The following is a 15932-nucleotide window of genomic DNA, read 5'->3' on the forward strand; positions in this document are numbered from 1 at the left end:
GACTCAATCCATGTCAGGAACTTCAAAGACATCTTCAGTTGTGTCCCTGGGGTCATAATAGGAGAAACAGGGCCAGTGTCTGATAAGGTCCAAATGCAGGGCAAAATTGCCAGGAAGTAGGGAACCTGTGCCAGTGTAAGCCTCATTACCAGCCATGGGGATGACCACTGCCAGCATTGAGCCATGACTAGAAGTCAACCCTGTGTCTGCCCCTCCGGGTAATGAGGACACGGGTTCCAAAATAGGGCAGAAGAGATCAGCAACCCAACTGGCGACAAACCTCAGGGAGAACCAGCATCAGTGGCTTAATGGCGCTCCCTTCAGAAGCAAAGGACTCCAATCTGCTTCACATCTCCTGATCCGATGATAAGCAAGGCTGTGGAAGGAATTTTAAATTTGAGATAATGGTGGACTGGAAGCCAATGTAAGTCTGCAAATGTGATGGGTAAATGAAACCTTGTGAGAACTCACTACTTGTAATCCCTAAGTTTGTTCATTATCTGAGAGCTTGCACTCATTAATAGTGAGAATCAGAGCCAGGACTAAACCACTGTCACACCCATTCTCCCACTGCCAGTCTCTTTGAGAACAATTTGAAATGGATGCATTTATCCCCACAGGCACAATCTATCTTGGTAGTGATGCTCCCATGGTAGAAGAGCCTGCCAATGTTTATAGTCGAGGCTCAAATATAAAGGATGTTACTTAATCCAATGGCAGGCTGCAGATGTCTGTTGAGCCATAAGTAGCAGCATCTTCAATAGACAATTGAATGAATTCCTTACAAAAGTACTAGCAAACAATCACCAACGTAGTATTTTGTCAATCCTCATTAAATAATACAGAATCTACACTTGGAATCTATACAGGAATACATACACTGTTGTATCTCAAATCACATTTGTTTAGCTATGATTGAGATTGCATGGATAGCAATCTTCCAGCACAGATGTAAAAGTAGTGCTGGTATATTGAACCAAAGAGGAGGGTAATGGTATTATTTCTGCACATAAGCCTAAAAAAGATTTAATAATATTGTGTGATAGATCAATGTCATTGTTCCAGCTAAAGTTACTTGTTATTGAGCCATATTGAATTTGGGACCATGGTGATCCTGCAAACACTATATAACAAGGATCTTAATATGGGAAGCGCATGTTTGAATGAGAAGTTCTTAGAAATTTCACCTATCATTTAGATATTCTCTTTCGTTTAGCATCATTGGCCTCTTCTGTAAGAAATTTCCAAGTCCCTGATGATCAAGGTTTAGCATTGGAGCCCCGATATATATGGGAGCATACAGACTAAAGTATCAGATTAAATAAACAAAATTCTATAATCTGCCACATGCTTGTGTGTATGCCCTGCCTTCCAAATGTGAACTGATTAACACTTAAATGAGTTCAGGCCAATGAAAAGTTAAGGAGCTGGAATATTCCACCAATTCTGTGACTGAACTGATGAGTGAATTGTAACTCATTCCGTAAAGGTTTTTGAAAACATTTGAATAGCAAAATATGCTGCCTTTGTTAGTGAATTTTCTCTCAAAAGTTCCTGTACTTACATAAAAATCAGTGTAATTTAGGAGAGTAGTGTAGTGGTTTTGTCATTGGACTGGTAATCCAGGGTTATGCTCTACAGTGGTGGTGAAATCTGAATTGAAAAAGTCTATAGATGACCATGAAACCATTGTCGATTATTGTTGCAAAAACCCATCTGGTTCGCTAATGCTCTTTAGGGAAGGAAATCTGCCATTCCTACCTTGTCTCGCCTACATGTGACTCCAGATCCACAGCAATGTGAATGATCCTTAACTGCCCTGTTCCAGGGCAATTAGGGATGGGCAATAATGCTGGCTAAGCTGGCAACACCCACATTCCATAAATTAATATATTTTTAAAAAACTGATGTGGACTTCTGCGCTGAAATTTCCTGTGTTCATTTGCCCACACTAGAATGTAAAGATTTGCATAAAAAGAGCAGAAACACAACATCGCTGATTTCCTGTGAAGACATTCGTGCCTTGAGATTTTGTACAATGCAATCTTTGTCTGAAGAACAGTTTAAAAGTTGAAGAAAATTCTTATCAAACTAAGAAATCTCAAGCATTCTGATATCGGGTGACTTCAAGTCAGATGGTGTCTTAACTTTTTTGATGCAAGTCTACACAAGTGCATTATTCACACAGATCTAGGGATGCAGTTCAGTATATAAACAGCAGATAGTTTTGGTGGATGCTTCTTGGATGTGATGCAAACCCAAGACAATTGCATGTTTCAGTGGAAAATCAACATACATTAGTTACTTGTGCGTTTCCCAATCAAAAAGTTGCAACATTGCTTTCACAACTAAGCTAACATTTTCCAGGAAATTGCAGGTCTATGGCACATATGAATTTGAAATAGGAACTTTTACAAAATGGAAGATTTGAGCTGGTTTAAGGATATTATTTGTAATAACTTCCAAACAATTTATTTTAGAGTCATAAAGGTTTACAGCATGGAAACAGGCCCTTTGGCCCAACTTGTCCATGCCGCCCTTTTTTTTTGTTGAACCCTTTAGCTAGTCCCAATTGCCCGCATTTGGCCCATATCCCTCTTTACCCATTTACCCATGTAACTGTCTAAATGCTTTTTAAAAGACAAAATTGTACCTGCCTCTACTACTACCTCTGGCAGCTTGTTCCAGACACTCACCATCCTCTGTGTAAAAATTGCCCCTCTGGACCCATTTGTATCTCTCCCCTATGCCCTCTAGTTTTAAACTCCCCTACCTTTGGGAACAGATGTTGACTATCTCGCTGATCTATGCCCCTCATTATTTTATAGACCTCTATAAGGTCACCCCTCAGCCTTCTATGCTCCAGAGAAAAAAGTCCCAGCCTCTCCTGATAACTCAAATCATCAAGCCCCGGTAGCATCCTAGTAAATCTCTTCTGCCCTCTTTCTAGTTTAATAATATCCTTTCTATAATAGGGTGACCAGAACTGTACACAGTATTCCAAATGTGGCCTTACCAATGGCTTGTACAACTTCAACAAGACGTCCCAACTCCTGTATTCAATGTTCTGACCAATGAAACCAAGCATGCCGAATGCCGTCTTTACCACTCTATCCACCTGTGACTCCACTTTCAAGGAGCTATGCACCTGTACCCCTAGATCTCTTTGTTCTGTAACTCTCCCCAATACCCTACCATTAATTGAGTAAGTCCTGCCCTGGTTCAATCTACCAAAATGCATCACTTTGCATTTATCTAAATTAAACTCTATTCGTCAGCCCACTGGCCCAGTTGATCAAGATCACGTTGCAATCCAAGATAACCTTCTTCACTGTCCACTATGCCACCAATCTTGGTGTCATCTGCAAACTTACTAACCATGCCTCCTATATTCTCATCCAAATTGTTAATATGGTTGACAAATAACAGTGGACCCAGCACCGATCCCTGAGGCACACTGCTGATCACAGGTCTCCAGTTTGAAAAACAACCCTCGACAATCACCCTCTGGCTTTTGTCATCAAGCCAGTTTTGTATCCATTTAGCTACCTCACCCTGGATCCCATGAGAATTAATCTTAGGCAACAACCTACCATGCGGTACCTTGTCAAAGGCCTTGCTAAAGTCCATGTAGACAACATCAACTGCACTGCCCTCATCTACCTTTTTGGTTACCCCTTCAAAAAACTCAGTCAAATTTGTGAGACATGATTTTCCACTCACAAAGCCAAACTGACTGTCCCTAATCTGTCCTTGCGTCTCTAAATGCCTGTAGATTCTGTCTCTCAAAATACCTTCCAAAAGTTACCCACCACAGATGTGAGGCTTACCAGCCTGTAGTTCCCAGGCTTTTCCCTGCAGCCCTTTTTAAACAAAGGCACAACATTTGCCACCCTCCAATCTTCAGGTACCTCACCTGTGACTATTGATGATTCAAATATCCCTGCTAGGGGACCCGCAATTTCCTCCCCAGCCTTCCACAATGTCCTGGGATGCACTTCATCAGGTCCCGGGGATTTATCTATCTTGATGTGCTTTAAGACTTCCTGTACCTCCTTCTCTATACAGTCCTCAAGACATTTTGTGTCAAATGTCCTTCGATATATTATAGAACATAGAACAGTACAGCACAGTACATGCCCTTCGGTCCTCGATGTTGTGCCGAGCTTTGTCCGAAACCAAGATCATGCTATCCCACTCCCTATCATTCTGGTGTGCTCCATGTGCCTATCTAATAACTGCTTGAAAGTTCCTAAAGTGTCTGACTCCACCATCACAGCAGGCAGTCCATTCCACACCCCAACCACTTTCTGAGTAAAGAACCTACCTCGGACATCCCTCCTATATCTCCCACCATGAACCTTATAGTTATGCCCCCTAGTAACAGCTACATTCACCCAAGGAAATAGTCTCTGAACGTCCACTCTATCTATCCCCCTTATCATCTTATAAACCTCTATTAAGTCGCCTCTCATCCTCCGCTCTAAAGAGAAAAGCCCTAGCTCCCTCAACCTTTCCTCATAAGACCTACCCTCCAAACCAGGCAGCATCCTGGTAAATCTCATTGGATAGCTAATGTGGTCCCGTTATTTAAGAAGGGTAGGAAGGATAACCCGGGTAATTATAGACCGGTGAGCTTGACGTCCGTGGTGGGGAAGTTGTTGGAGAAGATTCTTAGAGATAGGATGTATGCGCATTTAGAAAGGAATAAACTCATTAACGATAGTCAGCATGGCTTTGTGAGAGGGAGGTCATGCCTCACTAACCTGGTGGAGTTTTTTGAAGAAGTGACCAAAATGGTTGACGAGGGAAGGGCCGTGGATGTCGTCTATATGGACTTTAGTAAAGCGTTTGACAAAGTCCCTCATGGTAGGCTGGTGAAAAAGGTTGGATCTCATGGGATAAAGGGGGAGGTGGCTAGATGGGTGGAGAACTGGCTTGGTCACAGAAGACAGAGGGTGGTAGTGGAAGGGTCTTTTTCCGGCTGGAGGCCTGTGACTAGTGGTGTTCCGCAGGGCTCTGTATTGGGACCTCTGCTGTTTGTGATTTATATAAATGATCTGGAAGAAGGTGTAACTAGGGTGATCAGTAAGTTTGCGGACGACACAAAATTGGCAGGACTTGCAGATAGTGAGGAGCATTGTCAGAAGCTACAGAAGGATATGGATAGGCTGGAAATTTGGGCAAAGAAATGGCAGATGGAGTTCAATCCTGATAAATGCGAAGTGATGCATTTTGGTAGAAATAATGTAGGGAGGAGCTATATGATAAATGGCAGAACCATAAAGGGTGTAGATACGCAGAGGGACCTGGGTGTGCAAGTCCACAGATCCTTGAAAGTGACGTCACAGGTGGAGAAGGTGGTGAAGAAGGCATATGGCATGCTTGCCTTTATAGGACAGGGCATAGAGTATAAAAGTTGGGGTCTGTGTTGCAGATGTATAGAACGTTGGTTCGGCCGCATTTGGAATACTGCGTCCAGTTCTGGTCGCCACACTACCAGAAGGACGTGGAGGCTTTGGAGAGAGTACAGAGGAGGTTTACCAGGATGTTACCTGGTATGGAGGGGCTTAGTTATGAGGAGAGATTGGGTAAACTGGGGTTGTTCTCCCTGGAAAGACGGAGGATGAGGGGAGACTTAATAGAGGTGTATAAAATTATGAAAGGCATAGATAGGGTGAACGGTGGGAAGCTTTTCCCCAGGTCGGTGGTGACGTTCACGAGGGGTCATAGGTTCAAGGTGAAGGGGGGGAGGTTTAACACAGATATCAGACGGACATATTTTACACAGAGGGTGGTGGGGGCCTGGAATGCGCTGCCAGGCAAGGTGGTGGAGGCGGACACACTGGGAACGTTTAAGACTTATCTAGACAGCCATATGAACGGAGTGGGAATGGAGGGATACAAAAGAATGGTCTCGTTTGGACCAGGGAGCGGCGCGGGCTTGGAGGGCCGAAGGGCCTGTTCCTGTGCTGTATTGTTCTTTGTTTGTTCTATCTCCTTTGCACTCTCTCCAATGCTTCCACATCCTCCTTATAGTGAGTTGACCAGAACTGCACACAATAATCCAAATGTCATCTCACCAAGGTCCTGTACAGTTGCAGCATAACCCCACGGCTCTTAAACTCAAACCCCCTGTTAATAAACGCTAACACACTATAGGCCTTCTTCACAGCTCTATCCACTTGAGTGGCAACCTTCAGAGATCTGTGGATATGAACCCCAAGATCTCTCTGTTCCTCCACATTCCTCAGAACCCTGCCGTTGACCCTGTAATCCGCATTCAAATTTGTCCTACCAAAATGAATCACCTCGCACTTATCAGTGTTAAACTCCATCTACCATTTTTCGGCCCAGCTCTGCATCCTATCAATGTCTCTTTGCAGCCTACTACAGCCCTCCACCTCATCCACTACTCCACCAATCTTGGTGTCATCAGCAAACCCACTCTTCAGCCCCTTCCTCCAAGTCATTGATAAAAATCAGAAATAGCAGAGGACCCAGCACTGATCCCCATGGTACACCACTGGGAACTGGTCTCCAGTCTGAAAATTTTCCATCCACCACCACCGTCTGTCTTCTATGAGATAGCCAGTTACTTATCCAATCGGCCAAATTTCCCTCTATCCCACACCTCCTTACTTTCTTCATGAGCCTACCATGGGGAACCTTTTCAAATGCCTTACTAAAATCCATGTATACGACAGCAACTGCTCTACCTTTATCTACACACTTAGTTTACCTCCTCAAAGAATTCAATCAAATTTGTCAGGCAAGACTTACCCTTCACGAATCTGTGCTGACTATCACAGATTAAGCTGCATCTTTCCAAATGGTCATAAATCCTATCCCTCAGGACCTTTTCCATTAACTTACCGACCACCGAAGTAAGACTAACAGGCCTATAATTATCAGGGTCATTCCTATTTCGTTTCTTGAACAGAGGAACAACATTCGCCACTCTCCAGTCCTCTGGCACTCCCGTGGACAGTGAGAACCCAAAGATCAAAGCCAAAGGCTCTGCAATCTCATCCCTTGCCTCCCAAAGAATCCTAGGATATATCCCATCTGGCCCAGGGGACTTATCGACCTTCAGGTTTTTCAAAATTGCTAATACACCTTCCCTCAGAACATCTACCTCCTCCAGCCTATCAGCCTGTATCCCATTCTCATCCTCAAAAACATGGTCCCTCTCCTTGGTGAACACTGAAGAAAAGTATTCATTCATCGCCTCTCCTATCTCTTCTGATTCCATGCACAAGTTCCCACTACTATCCTTGACTGGCCCTAACCTCACCCTGGTCATTCTTTTATTTCTCACATAAGAGTAAAAAGCCTTGGGGTTTTCCTTGATCCAACCAGCCAAGGACTTCTCATGCCCCCTCCTAGCTCTCCTAAGCCCTTTTTTTAACCTCATTTCTTGCTATCTTGTAACCCTCAAGCGACCCAACTGAACCTTGTTTTCTCATCCTTACATACGCTTCCTTTTTCCTCTTGACAAGACATTTAACCTCTTTTGTGGACCATGGTTCCCTCACTCGGCCATTTCCTCCCTGCCTGACAGGGACATGCCTATCAAGGACACGTAGTATTTGTTCCTTGAACAAGCTCCACTTTTCATTTGTGCTTTTCCCTGACAGTAATTTGAGTAAATAACTAACCGAGCTGGAATTTCCACCTGCTTTATACCAAGATTCACATGTAATCCAGATGTAAACAGGTCAAACAGCATTAAAATAAATCACAGAAATCCGGGCATAAATGAGTTTTGCCTATGAAACATTACTCTGGTAAAGGTGCTAAAAATTGAAGTTATTGTACTTTCCCAATTTCCCCTCTTTCCCCAAAGGGTCTGAGGTCAACTGCAGCAACCACCTTGTCACCCTGGTATATTAATCATCACAGAAGTATTATGAATCTCGTTATTATCACCACTTCGAGGAGTTGCTTAAGAGGTTGTTTTGGATTCTTCCACTTTCACTATTCCAAATTTTCTTCTCTTAACTTCCTTTCTTTTCTGAAGGCACTGACTCATGTTGGATACAGTTTACATGTGTGCAGCCCTCAAGTACATTGACATGAAGAATGGTATTTTGGCATTGAGTAATTATGGCACAGAACGGGACCATCTGGCCCATTGAGTCTATGCCAGCTCGGTATAGTGCAATTCAGTTCGTCCAATTTCCTCTCTCTATCCCAAGAACCCTCTTTATTTCTCTCAAGTTGCCATCCAATTTCCTTTGAAATTATTGTCACTATTTCGTGTAGGCAGTGAATTTCACATGCTGTGTACACATGATCTTCCTCATATCCCACAGCATCTCATGTCTGAAACATTAAATCTGTGGTCCTTGGTCATCACACCATCAGCTACTTTATCCAAACCTGACATAACCTTGTACACATTTATATAAAATCACTCCTCAACCTCCTTTGCTCCAGAGAGAAAAACCCCAGCTTCTCCAACCTTACTGCCAATGGTTCCTCGGTGGCAGAGCGTGGGAAACCCCATTGACAGTGGCAGGACCAGAAGATCCCACCGCCAACCAATGGCAGGTGCACTTCCGCCATCAGAAAATGGTGGTGGTGGCAGGGGTGTGTGGAAAGTACATCTATATATGAAGCTTCAAATCCCATATGCTTTACAACTTTTAGAACGGATTTAGAATGGAACAATCTCATTAGTGACAGACAGCATGGTTTTGTAAGAGGGAGGTCGTGCCTTACAAATTTGGTGGAGTTTTTTGAGGAAGTGACAAAAACGGTTGATGAAGGAAGGGCCGTGGATGTCGTCTATATGGATTTCAGTAAGGCATTTGACAAAGTCCCACATGGCAGGTTGGTTAAGAAGGTTAAGGCTCATGGGATACAAGGAGAAGTGGCTAGATGGGTGGAGAACTGGCTTGGCCATAGGAGACAGAGGGTAGTGGTCGAAGGGTCTTTTTCCGGCTGGAGGTCTGTGACCAGTGGTGTTCCGCAGGGCTCTGTACTGGGACCTCTGCTATTTGTGATATATATAAATGATTTGGAAGAAGGTGTAACTGGTGTATTCAGCAAGTTTGCGGATGACACGAAGATGGCTGGACTTGTGGATAGCGAAGAGCATTGTCGGGCAATACAGCAGGATATAGATAGGCTGGAAAATTGGGCAGAGAGGTGGCAGATGGAGTTTAATCCGGATAAATGCGAAGTGATGCATTTTGGAAGAAATAATGTAGGGAGGAGTAATACAATAAATGGCAGAGTCATCAGGAGTATAGAAACACAGGGACCTAGGTGTGCAAGTCCACAAATCCTTGAAGGTGGCAACACAGGTGGAGAAGGTGGTGAAGAAGGCATATGGTATGCTTGCCTTTATAGGACGGGGTATAGAGTATAAAAACTGGAGTCTGATGATGTAGCTGTATAGAACGCTGGTTAGGCCACATTTGGAGTACTGCGTCCAGTTCTGGTCGCCGCACTACCAGAAGGATGTGGAGGCGTTAGAGAGAGTGCAGAGAAGGTTTACCAGGATGTTGCCTGGTATGGAGGGTCTTAGCTATGAGGAGGGATTGGGTAAACTGGGGTTGTTCTCCCTGGAAAGACGGAGAATGAGGGGAGGTCTAATAGAGGTGTACAAGATTATGAAGGGGATAGATAGGGTGAACGGTGGAAGCTTTTTCCCAGATCAGAAGTGACGTTCACGAGGGGTCATGGGCTCAAGGTGAGAGGGGCGAAGTATAACTCAGATATTAGAGGGATGTTTTTTACACAGAGGGTGGTGGGGGCCTGGAATGCGCTGCCAAGTAGGGTGGTGGAGGCAGGCACGCTGACATCGTTTAAGACTTACCTGGATAGTCACATGAGCAGCCTGGGAATGGAGGGATACAAACGATTGGTCTCGTTGGACCAAGGAGCGGCACAGGCTTGGAGGGCCGAAGGGACTGTTTCCTGTGCTGTACTGTTCTTTGTTCTTTGTTCTAACTCTTTAAAGATGTTGTGCCACTTTCAAAGACCTGTGTACATGAATCCCGAGGTCCCTCTATCCCTGCACAATCTTTATGATGGTGCCATTAGGTATATACTGTCTCTCCCTATAAAAATATCCTAGCATTGATTCTTGGGGAATGTCACTGTCTACCATTCTCCAGTGTGAAAAACAACCATTTACCACAACAGAATTTTATTTCCTTAAACAATTTATTTTAATCAAATTAATACTTCCTTTCTAGTACTATGCCGCTCTCTGCCTCCTTTTTTGCACCTCTTTTCTACTTCTATGTGCTGTTGCCCAAGTCCAGCTAATTTGGTTTAAACCCTCCCCCCAATCTCATTTAGTGAACTTTCCTACGAGGACATTTGTCCCAGTCCTGTAAAGGTGCAACCTTTCAGTAGGTGCCTCCTGCCCCAGAACTGGTCTCGGTGTCCCATTAATCTGAAGCCATCTCTCCTGCACCAGGCCTCAGGCTATGCAATGATCTTATAGAAATTTATAACATTCTAACAGGATTCGGCAGGGTAGATTCAGAAACAATGTTCCCAATAGTGGGGGAATCCACTTGGAATCACAGTTTGAGGATAAGGAGTAAACCTTTTAGGACTGAGGTGAGGAGAAATTACTTCAGCCAAGTGAATCTTTGGCATGTGCACCCTGACTAATTCCGAGATTATTACCTCAAAGGTCCTGTTTTTTAACATCCTCCCTAGCTCCTCATATGTGACACTATTCTATTAAGAGGTACATCAAGATTATGATCAAGAATAGAAGCTTTGATCCTGGTTTCTGCGGTTCAATAGCACGTTAAATATTGAAATTACCCAATGAGCCATCAGGTGGTCTCTGAACTTTCTTTCTTTTGGCAACAAATTTTCTTTTTCTTCATTGTTAACTAATTCCACCCCCATCCCCCTCAACCACCACCACCCCCACCCATTAAATTGCACAGATGGGACTCCATCTGAGCTCCCACCTGCCCCGATCTCACAGCAATCTTACACTGGGGTAGACAGGGCCTCAGAAGGGAAGCCCCCCTTTGCCTCAGTTAAGGTCTTAAGTGCTCTATTAATTGCTACTTAAGGGCCATTTCCTATCAAGCCTCAAGTTTTAGGCTGACAGGTGGTTGACAGCTCAGGGAGTGAACTCCAGAAATGAAGAAAGGTTGATCTCGAGCAGAAAATTTAGGAGGGAACCTCGATCAGAAGGCCTTTTCCGATTGGAGAACCCTTCCCTTCAGGCCCGGTGACCTCCAAATCTCTCCCCGTTTCCCACCTCTCCTCCCTGTCCTATACGCGGAATTCCCGATTGCCCTCCTTACAAACCTCCAGGCCTTCCCAACCATCGCTGCCCTGGGATGTCTGGCAGTTCCTTAGGCCTCCAGTCGCTGGGTCAGGTGTTCTGGCAGTTCTGTGCAGTGCCTTTCAGCCCATCAGGCCTGCACCAACAACAACCCCACCCACACACTATTCCCTTAACCCCATAAATTTACTCTTCTAGTGCCCCTGACACTAAAGGGCAATTTATCATGGCCAATCATCTTTGGCGTGCGGGAGGAAACTGGAGCACCCACAGAAAGCCCACACAGGCGTGGAGAGAACATGCAAACTCCTCACAGACAGTGACCCGAGGCTGGACTTGAGCCTGTGTTGCTGGCGCTATGAGGCAGCAGCGCTAATCACTGTGCCACCATGCCGTCCAGTCAGCATGCATTTAGGTGTAAAATGGCAGAGGGGCTCTCGGAGTTGGCAGGGATGTGTTTCCTGTTAACTTATCGGATGGCAGGGCAAGCCAAGGATTTCCAATTCAACATTCAAGAGTGCAAAAATAACAAACTATATGTTTATCGCTAAAGATATTTGGGTTTTGAATCTGGATATCATTTCTACATTTCCTAGGATCCTGAAGTAGATCAATGATAGTAACTGCAGCTGGTTTCAGTGTTAGGATTTCTATTTTTTAATTACAACAAATGTCAGTTTGGTTTAATATAGTGCAAAGACTTCACTAATTGACAATTGGCTTGCAGTCCTTTTAACTCCTGTGCGATTTTGCCTTTGTCAATTTGTATTAGGAACTTAATTTGTTCAAATGTATTGTAAGCGATACATTATTGTGTTAGAACATACTAATAATGAAGCTCATAATGAAACCTTGAGGCCATTTGTGACATGTCTTTCTCACCACACATTGCCCTTAGCTCCTTTGATGGTGTTTTTGACTTTAAGTCTGCATTCATTGCTTTATCCAATGTGACATGCACAATTGCCACAACCCTCCAAGTTCATTTGATTAGGATTCTACGGTGCCGCTGCACTAAATGGAGTTTTGGCTGAGCGCCCAATTTTCCATTCTCACTGGCAGCGGTGGCAGGAACGGATGAAATCAGAGAATCCGCCCAGCGTGTCTCTCATGCAGATAGCAAAAGACAGCAAGGAAATGCGACTCATTAATGAGGATGTTTCAGGTTTGGTTGAGAAAGTAAGACAGTCTTATTCAAATAAATATTTAAAGATGTATTGGTCTTTTATCTTCATGCATTTTCTTTCCTTTCCCGTGGGATAGTCTGACTCCCACTTCCCAGAAATGCATAATTGAAATCATCTGAAGGAAACAAAGGTTATTTCCTGTACCTCCCAGTGCAGCATTCCTGAGAGAGGCACTCAATCAATACATCTGATGGGTTGGAGGCCCTCAGCAGAAACTTAATGCACAGCATTAGATAAGAAGATCAAAGCAAGGTACATCATATAGAGTTTTAATTATATGTGGTTAACAAAATACCCTCTCCTGCTTCTTTCTCTGTCATCTTTTTAGTGTTATGAGTGTCTATTTGAACCCAAACTGACATCCACACCATGTGTACATATTTCTAGTGCAGGCTGTGGCAGATACCATTTTGGTAAAGGCATTAAGGGCAGTGGAAGAATGCAGTATAATTATAGGTTGTGATGTCAACCAGTGAGTGTTTAACTCTAGTGCTGCCATTTCCAACCTCTAGACTCTTGCGAATGCTTTCTGTTAACCTCACATGGCTGAACATTAGTTAGCAGCAGACAGGACCCCCACCAATGCTAAAGGTAGCATCAAGTGCATTCAGGTTAGTTGCTAATTGATGCTGAGTTAGTAGAAGTGTTTGATGGCATGTATTGTTATTAAAGTTACAGGGAGTGGTGTTGTTTGCAATGGTTGTTTGCTCAAACCATTTGTTCCGAGTCATGGGGGCTACCCTTACCGGCTGACAGCATTACAGGGAGGATGAGCAACATACAGGAAGATAAGTAGTTCAAAAAGGGAAGAGGAATCTCCCACACGAAGGTCAGGAGATTGAAGTGTGGCAAGAGACACCAAGGGCACTTAGGATTGTGAAGCATAAGTGGCAGAGGTCGGTTAACATCAAACTCTGTAGTGGGAAACAAAGTAAGAAGTTTAACAACACCAGGTTAAAGTCCAACAGGTTTATTTGGTAGCAAAAGCCACACAAGCTTTCGGAGCTGCAAGCCCCTTCTTCAGGTGAGTGGGAATTCTGTTCACAAACAGAGCATATAAAGACACAAACTCAATTTACATGAATAATGGTTGGAATGCGAATACTTACAACTAATCAAGTCTTTAAGAAACAAAACAGCATGAGTGGAGAGGGCATCAAGACAGGCTAAAAAGATGTGTATTGCCTCCAGACAAGACAGCCAGTGAAACCCCAGTCCAACGCCGGCATCTCCACATCGTGGGAAACAAAGGCAGAGTTGCTATCTGATTGCATGAAAGTTTGAAAAGTTGGGAACTGTACTGTCAATGTGAAAGTAAACCGAACAATTGGCAATATGAACAAACTCATAATCAAGACACTAAATGTTACCAGGCTAAGAAGGGATATGTGTTCCTCTTCAATGGTACTTACACCAAACCTCCCAAACCGTTTTGCGGTAGGAACAATCGGACCACTGACTGTTCCATGCCCTCAGAAGGAGCATATTCGGAGGAGAATAGTAACTCGGGCTATCAGCAAAGAATTCTGCGCTGACTGGGAAGCCCCGGGCACAATGGGATCCTCACTGGGATATGGGTTCCTTGGAGCCTTATCCCTTGGGGGGGGGGGGGGGGGGGGGCAGCAGCAGGAGTGATTAGTGCAAAGAATAAGAATCATATTGTTTGTGGACTAACAGTCCTGGGAAACAGCACTTCAAAAGCACTGGAGGCTGTTAACCAAGAAATGGCTGAACTGAGATTATATGCACAACAGACATGACGATACGCAGTGGACTATCAGTTAGCACAACAAGGGGGAGTGTGGACAATTATAGGCAATAAATGCATAATCCATGTCACAGACGAGTCCTATAACATTACACAGGTCATCAGTAGCATCAGAGAACAACTTGATAGTTTCAGACGGGGACCCAAGAAAGGAAGTAACTGACTGTAATGGCTAGTGGGTGGGGGGGGGGGGGGGGTCCTGGGAATCTTACTTATTACATGGATTAGTCATGCTCATTTCAATTGTAATTGTCTGTTGTCTCATTGTTGGATGCCTAAATGTCTGTTGCAAGGTGATGGTGACAAGAATTGTGCCAGGAGCCACTGTATACATCGAAGAAGAAACCCCGATGAAGATCCCCGAAGACATCAGAAGAAACGAAGAAGGAAAGAAGAAGAACAAAGAATTATACATATAAAAATTGTATCGTTGGTCTAAGGATTAGTGAAACTCATAATCCAACCAAAAGTGGGGACTGAAGGAGGAAAAATATACAGATAGGTACACATAAGATGGTTGCCTGGCACACAAACAGTCACCTGAGAAAGAGACATTAAACGGACACTGACTTTCAGTACAAACAGCCACCTGAGATTAAAACACAAAGGACAGACAGCTATCCAAAGTTAAGCAGGCAGGATTCAAATCCTACAAGAAGCCATCCAGGGCTTAAAGATAAGGACAATAGGGATAGATAATGAGATTAACTACAGGTGGGATCAGGAATACATAACTGCAGGAAAACCAATTACTCTAAACTACTGTATGAATAGACCGAAACTAAAGTCATTGATAGTCACTGACGTAAGAAATGTATCCATTCATAGAACAATGCAATGTTAACATGCTTATGTCTGTATCTGCCTGTATTTGTCGATAACGATGTGTTTAACGATCGATCACCTACTTGATTACAATGATGTGACAATGGCTAGATGTCCGGTCCATCTGTTGTGTAAAGGGTATAAAGATGGACCGCTCCTATTGTCTCATTGAGAGAAGGTTTTGCTGCTTGTTAGTGCCTTTTCTCCACGAAGCTTCGTTAAATACAACTGTATTGTTGAAACCTTCAAGCCTGACTCACAAGTGATACTTTTCCCACAACATTGGTAAATAGGAAATTTAGCCTCGCTCAACACCAACTGCTAAGAACTCGGGATCCTGTTAATTGAACTTTTACATAGTAGCCCCTTATAACATGAAGCACATCCCAGGTACAGCTTTACTTAACTCAGCTGGTCAGAGCATATAGTTGTCAGCACGGGGTTACATCCGACGAACCTTATTTAACAATTTTACTAAATTTGTAATGTGTTAAGAAATTTTAAGTCACAGTGTCCTTAATTGGTGACAATAAACACTTACCTATTACTGGAGTAAAACAAAAAGAATAAAACGCAGCACCTCTTTCTCCCTGTATGAGCCAGATTCCCACTTACTCAAAATTCCTGACTTTAGCACTCAGTTAAACAAACCACTTCATTCCTCAATCACACTGTCCATAGCAAACACTCTATTTATATAGAGAGTATATGACTCATCCAAGTTACCACTGCTACATCAGCTTTCTGCTACAGTAACAATTTCAAACAATCCCTTTCATCGTATTGAGAGTTAATTGCCAAATGTCTCTGACAAACAGTTTCTGTTAACTAATTAACTAGGTTCTGTATTTTTGCACTTCAACCTTCACAATGCCTT

At 43.6% G+C, this 15932-nt stretch overlaps 1 protein-coding gene across 1 annotated transcript in view; it reads right to left on the bottom strand.

Annotated features, from left to right (window-relative positions):
* Nucleotides 1-15725, bottom strand: part of LOC144496154 (dendritic cell-specific transmembrane protein-like) — a 28783-nt gene extending 13058 nt beyond the window's left edge. Inside the window, exon 1 of the mRNA XM_078217133.1 lies at nt 15597-15725. The gene's annotated coding sequence lies outside the window, so the exon portion shown is untranslated. The remainder of the gene's footprint in view (nt 1-15596) is intronic.
* Between the last annotated feature and the right edge of the window lie 207 nt (nt 15726-15932).

Source organism: Mustelus asterias, chromosome 7 (genome assembly GCF_964213995.1).
Source record: "Mustelus asterias chromosome 7, sMusAst1.hap1.1, whole genome shotgun sequence".
In the NCBI taxonomy this organism is placed as follows: Eukaryota; Metazoa; Chordata; class Chondrichthyes; order Carcharhiniformes; family Triakidae; genus Mustelus; species Mustelus asterias.